This window comes from Camelus bactrianus, chromosome 7 (assembly GCF_048773025.1).
Source record: "Camelus bactrianus isolate YW-2024 breed Bactrian camel chromosome 7, ASM4877302v1, whole genome shotgun sequence".
In the NCBI taxonomy this organism is placed as follows: Eukaryota; Metazoa; Chordata; class Mammalia; order Artiodactyla; family Camelidae; genus Camelus; species Camelus bactrianus.
The window spans coordinates 65,788,469-65,795,489 of record NC_133545.1 but is presented as its reverse complement, the minus strand read 5'-3'; the positions used below and the strand labels follow the sequence as shown (position 1 = coordinate 65,795,489).

Below are 7,021 nucleotides of genomic sequence, written 5' to 3'. Positions count from 1 at the left end.
CCCGCCCCGGGCCGCACCACACGGGCCCGCAGGGGACGCGCCGGCCGCCGCCGCCGCCCGCGCCCGGCCCGGCGCCCGACCCCTGCCGCCTCCTGCGCCGCGCCCGGTCCTGTGTGTCGTCTGCGCCCAGGTCCCGCCCAGTCTGAGGTCCGGTAAGTGACTTCAGACCTGCGATGCCATTCACACCGGGGACTCGCCTCCCTTCGTATCGCGCGTGGCACATTCCAACACCAACCCAGTTCCCCGAATCCTTTTTCGCTTCCTAGTTGGTTTTTTTCTGATACCTTTTTTTATTTTAAACCACTTTATTGGACAGGCCGACCGGCTCGGAACAGAGTGTGGCATTGGGGGAGGGGCTGAATGCATTAGGGCCGCTCTTCGGTATTTTCGCGGGAAGGAGACGCCGAGAGATCAAAATGTGAAAACACCCGTGGAAAACAGGAGTAAAACTTCAGGAATTGAGCACAGGGGAGCGTTGGCTTGCGGTTACACATTTCAGCGAACTACACAGTCGTGTTTCCTTGCTAGGGCACTTTGTCATCTCCTGGTTAAGCTGGGTGTGACAGGGATATGGCCCAGGGAGAAGAGAGGGCGTTTACTGGGCAGGTCAGCCTCACCCAGATTGTTCCTAGAAATTGAGCTGTTTGAATTACTTATTCAGTCAAAACCATCCCATTCCCCCAAAATAACTCAGATACTTTTAACACAAGAAAAGTTTAGCGCAAGCTAAGAATGTGCTGGTAAATAATTCAGGAAAGTGAGAGAGCTGGAATTAGGAACTTGGAATTTAGATGATTGAGAAAATGGTTTTCTTTACTTCACACATTTTTCTTTTTCACCCGGTTAAACAGTTTGAAGCGCTTCAGACGTGAGGTTTTTGTTTGGTTTTGCTTCCTGTAACTTCAACCACGCAGAATGTTTTTCTGAATTTTAACGTTTTAAGAAATGCAATAATGAGCAAGATTTGTAGTATTTGCTTTGGAGGTTGCCCAGAAAAATTGAATGAGTCATCAGCATTTAATATTGGAGCACCTGCTGAGCATGGTAGGATGCTTGTTCACCATGGTGGACTGGGTTTCTCCATTCCGAGTTCCTGGGTTGTGTTATCATTAGGGTCACGGTTTTCCTCTTACATGTAAATTCCTTCTTTTTGGATACCCAAACTCTAAAAATTAAAGTCCTGAATTGTGAGAAAAATTCTAAGAGTCCCTGTTATCACATATCAAATAAACTGTATATTTCCTGATTTGGGTTTGATTCAGGAAGTAATTACTGTTTTCAAATACCACAGCAATCAACAAGGTACATTCCACATTTTGTGTGTGTCCCTTGTGCGGTTGTTTGCCAACCACTATTGCAAATTCCTCCAGGATTCTGGCTATGACTTGGGGAGAATAGCAATTTAGCAAATGATTATTGGTTTCAAGAAAAACCTTATGCGTAGTGGTGGCTGAGTCACTCTGAGGAGTGCTGACCTCTTTGGATAGGATCCTATGTTTAGAATGGTTTCCTCAGACTCTTCCCCATTGCCTAGAAGGATGGTGGAAAGGAAAACTGAAACTGACTCACTGGTTTCAGTCTTGCCCTCTGTAGTATTAGCCAGAGGGCATGCACCATGACAAAGCCAGATACAAAGCTGGCTTTTAAATGTTTATCCGTATAACGTGGATTCCTTTATTTATGGGCTACGTATAGTCAAACCTAAAAAAATCAGGAAAGAATATTCAACAAGAACTCCACAAGGGTAGAGGTGAACGCAGGCAGTTTACTTTTATGGTTCTGATATTCATTCCAGTGGAAGGCATGAAGGTGGAGAGTGAGAGAAATAAGCAACTTTACTGAGTTCCTGGGTTGTGCCAAGTGTTGTACTAGGTACTTCCTTATGGTATTGCCCTGAAAGAACAGACTTTCCAAAGGAGGTGCAATTACCCATGTTTTATAGATGAGGAAATTGAGGCATAGGGAACTTTCCCAAGGTTACATACCAGATCTTGAGCCCGATTTACCGATTTACGTAACTCTAAAGGATGGCTGTTTTCAAATGCAAACAATCTACAAAGATACTAAACCAAGCTTATATTTTCCCCCTTGTACTGCATCCTGAGGAATACGGGCAGAGGATGGGCTGCTGAAAAAGAATCTTAGAGGTAGAAAAACCCTCCCATACGTGTCAGACTTGGGCAAGACAACCCAAATCATCAAAGAGTAATACTTATTTCCTTTATTCCTAAATATAACCTAGAGGAAGAAAGTCCACTCCTTGTGTCTGTTTTAATTTTGAACCAAATAAAAACCCCAGTGGAATAAGAACTCATTCTTATCCCTGTACCTTCAAATCACAAAATCCTAGATATGAATACTGAAATCTTCATACTATTTAAAGAAACTTAGCAACAGAGCACCCAAGCTGTAGAGTTGGAAGAGGAATTCCTAGCTGCTATGGACAGTCTGGGGAGCTGGGATACTTTGTTACTTGTCCTCACAATTTACTAAGTCCTAGTAAATTGGGAGTTATGCAGCCGTACCACAGTGATTGAGGGTCTTGGCAGCAGCGTGGGTCAGGAAGTGGGCTAGAGGAAGTTTCTAGATAGAATCTGATCATAGTCATTTTGGGAAGTCACTGGAATCATAGAAATCTTTGCCATCATCATCCTCAACCATGTGGTTTTACAGATGAAGAAAGGCTCAAGCTCTTGAAGTGCTGGCCAAGCCTGCTGTGAATGTTTCACTCTTCCCATTAAAGTTTTGGTGTTATGGGACTATGCCTCTTAGAGAGGGTCTGGTTCTTGTGTGCTCTGCCTTCCACAGTTCATCTCTGTGCAAGACAAAACAGTGTCTGCGCTCTCTGTCTCTGGAGAAAAGTTAATATCCAGCACTTGTTCACTCAGATAAGAGGTGAAAGAAATAGTCTAGCCAAGTAACTGCCATTGTTTCACTATTTCCTGCAGTTGAATTAATCACTGGTCTAACAGATCAGGAAGAAATGAGCAGTGGTACTTGCTGTATTAAATTCTCAACGTTATTTAACTCTAATTTGGGTGTCACTTCATGGTTTAAAAACCTCTGCCTTAGAACTCAGATCTCCAAATATGTGGAAATGATTGTGTATAAAAAACACAGGTAACCAATACATATTATTTTCATTTTCTTAAGATTGATGGGAAAGAATTTGAAGACAAGAATCTTCACTTGGGAATAAAAGACACCCTTTTCCTGTAACTGCCCAGAGTAAAAGTGTAATTGATCATGTACCTATAGTCTTTCCAAGGGATAGTAAAACTTCCACCCTTAATGTTTTAGTACGTGTGTGTAAAGTGTTTAACTGGTTCCTGACACAATGTAGGTAACAATGAATTGGAACTGTAGCTGTTCAATAGAGCTTTCTACCATGCTGAAAATACTCTATATCTGTGCCATCCAATACAGAGGTCAGTAATCAAAAGTGGCTATTGAGCACGTGAAATGAGGAACTAAAATTTTAATTTAATTTAATTTAATTGAAATTTAAATAACCATGTGGCTACTGAACAGGTTCCTACTGACTTGTTCCTTTCCTTAGTCAGCTCTTAGCTAGGATAGATGATTAAAATTAACCAGGAAGCAGATTTTGGAGGATATGTATATCTACACACACACACATGTGTATATGTGTATGCGTGTATGTTTATATGCCTATATATGTAATCTGTACATCTAAGTAGTATATATGTAAATTTGTAGCAATTAGAGCTGTCAAAAATTGCCATTCAGAGGTGAGCTCCCCATCTCTGGAGGTGATCAAGCAGAGGCTGTCAGCTATGCTAAAGGGCAGGTTTACCCTTCGGGTAAAGGATTAGATGAGATAATGCTCTATAGACTACAAAGTGCTTTCTAATGGTCTTCTCTTGACTTTGCCCCAGAGTCATACAACTAAGATTATTCCCATTTTTGCAGAATAAAGAAACTGAGGCTCTGTAACTTGCTCTAGGTCACAAGACTAGTAGCAGGACCACCATACAAAATGCTCATCTTCTGACGTGTTCTTTCAAGACTCTTCCTTCTATGATTCTGCAGTTCTTTCAGATCACAGGGATTTTTTTTTTCTATTCCTGAATAAACTGTGTTTCAGAAATCAGAATACTAAATTTAAAGCAATTGTCTAAAATAAACAGGCACCTATTTAGTTCTATTTTCATCAATTACAGGGGTTGATTATAGGTTAGACAATTACTTTTTGGATCACCAGGGTGTAAATGCATGGCTAAAGGGAGATCAAGAAACGAATGTTATGATTAGGAACCGGCTACAATCAGTCCTTTCTGAGAGGCTTACACTGATTTTCAAGCCTCCCCAGCTTGTACTTGTGGCCATCACCATGTTTGGGACCAGGGAGAGAGGAAAATAGTTGAATACTGGAGTTGTATTGCCAGGTAGAAAATCACCTGTGTGCAACCTCTGAGTTCCTTGAGGATGAATGTCCCCAGGAATACTGGACTCATGTATTACTGGGTGTCCTCAACTCTTAAAGACGTTGTATTCTGGAAGCTGGTTGTTTGCAACGTGGGGTATATTCTCCTATAAAAGTCATTTTGTGACTTGTTCCCAGGCAAGCCCTCAAAGGTTCTTCAAAGCCCTCAGTGTTCTTCTGGAGAGAACCAACCCTAGGGCCAGGGCAGAGTGAGTGGGGGGAATCACTGAGGCTTGTTTTCTGCCCAGCGGGTCTCAGTCCGTTTATCCTGCCAGTCCTGGTGTCCCCACGTCCACCCAGAACTGGGGAGGGAAGGCGATACAGTCTCCATCAGCTCTGTGAGCCTGGGGGAGAGAGGCATTGGGAAGGAGGAAAAACAGAAGACGAATTTCAGACTCGAGCTCTGGGAAAGGAAGAATGACCATTCTGACTCCCAGGCACCTGGGTGGAGTTGCTAATTCCAGAAAGCCAAGCTTGTATGAAGCCTCTGCAAGTCAGTTATGGGTAAATTGAGACTTTCCTAATTGAGAGTAGGATATCTCTTACTTTATGTACTTTTTTTCCCCAGAAAGTTACTTGCCTGTTTCTATATATTAGGAGTTCAGTGGCAGAGCTGAGAAAGGAGTCTGAGTTAACTGATTCTCATTTCTGTGTTTTGTCTGAGAAAACACACATTGTGATATCACTGTTACGGGAAGCCAAGGACCAGTATTCTAATGCTGTTTGCAAACCTAGTTTATTATACACTGGAAAGCAATGGTTTGTCAAGTATCTAAGACTGGGTATGGAGGAATCAATCTGTCTCAGTCTAAAACATATTATCAGAAAAGCTATAGATACTTTAGCTTCAGTTCGTGACATGCTTTGATGAATCTGTGTTTGTGAAGTAACTTGTATGGTTTCCATTTTATTAAAATGGGAGAGATAACTGTAAATTAGACCCAGTTTTCTCAGAGCAAAACCAAAACCAAAGGAAAGGATTTCCCTCAGTAAATGAGGGAAATTTGAGGGAACTGAACCCTCTAGGCCAAGCTACATAGAGCTTAATATTCTATTAGTCTGTACTAATATTCTCACTAGAGAAATCCAATGATCATTTTTGTATACCTTAAAAAAAACCTCCAGATTGAGAACACATTTCTCCATTTTTCATTTCCTTTACCATATTTGTTAATTTCTATACTTCATTCTTAAATTTTAGCCCCCAAAGGCCATTTAGATAATGTTTTATAAAAATTAACTTGACAGGTATTTTCAGCCTGGCAAACAATGAGTTAATAGAATTGCACAGATTCAGAACTTTCCCGCTTTTTATCAGTAGCCTTAGAACACGCGAGTTTCCATGGAGCTGTCTGACATTACACACACATCTTTACTTACCTGCATCTTGAGGTGAGGTCGTGGAGGTGGTACCTCGTCGTGATTCTTAGAAGAGCGGGTCCTCGCAGGGTGGCCAAAGAGAAGAACCCAGAAGTACCAACTGGAACAGCAGATTCATCACTTGGCAATCAGTAACCAACTGTAAACAGACTCAACAATGTACACAGCTTCCCCGCAGGGCCCCGAGAGGCCGTGTGTGCGATGTCCGCGCTTCGCTGTTAGCACCGCCTTGGCCGAGAGCAGCAGTGTCACACCACAGCCCAGCCGTTGGCGGTGCGTTGGAACAGTGGCCTCTGTCAGAGACTGCTGAGGACGCACAGAGCTGCGCCCTGCTCCAGCAGTGTGTGGGAGTTGGCCAGCAAGAGCCAATTTTCAGGAATGTTGCCAGCCTACTGATAAGCACTGTCTATATTATAAATTAAAATTTTTGACTTACTGAAAACAAAAGTATTACATACTCCAAATGCATCACTTTGTAATTATTTTTCTACACTTCAATTAGGTAATGTGGGGACTGTTTCACATTAATCCCCAACTCTAGGCTCGGTCATATCATGTTAGTAGCTTGAAATTGGCCACGGTGGGCAAATTTACTCCATGCAAATCAACTTGTACTTATAAATGAAAGATTAACTTCCTGGTTTGTTGCTTGCCGACTCTAGACTTGGAGTACAAATTGAAGCAAATATTAATAATGTAGATTAAAGTTAAAAGTGTGTCGTGTCGTGTCCATAGCTATTACATTGCAAATTGCTCGAACAGTTGAGGAAACAATTCTTCCAGCATTTCAAGTTATTTTGATTTATTAGAACCATTTACTGGGCTTTATGAAGAACTAATGTTACCATAACTTGCTGTGAAAAAAATTTTACCATTTAGGTTTAATTTTAAAACATGAAGTTGATTTGAATCCTTTTTAGAATTTCGGAGATAATAATGTAGAATCAAACAGTGCTCCGATCCCTGCCACCATGCAAAAAGCTAAATAGAAAACTATTGCAGTCAGTAGTCCTGAAGCTGAAATGAGTTTCAATTCATGGAAAATACTTTTTTGAGGACGAGCAATAGTTTAACAATAAATCACATGATTAGATTTGACAATAAATTACTGGGAAAGGGTTAGTAGATTAGGATGTAACTCTGTTTATCAAATCATGGTCAAATTTCAACCATAGGTTGGCTTTGGATAAAAAA

The 7,021-nt window shown here is 41.5% G+C and overlaps 1 protein-coding gene across 2 annotated transcripts in view; it reads left to right on the top strand.

Moving 5' to 3' along the window:
* The first annotated feature begins 18 nt into the window (after window positions 1-18).
* ZNF804B (zinc finger protein 804B) overlaps window positions 19-7,021 on the top strand; it is an 873,532-nt gene continuing 866,529 nt past the window's right edge. For both annotated transcript variants that reach the window (XM_074367517.1, XM_074367515.1), the window contains exon 1: window positions 19-152. The gene's annotated coding sequence lies outside the window, so the exon portion shown is untranslated. The remainder of the gene's footprint in view (window positions 153-7,021) is intronic.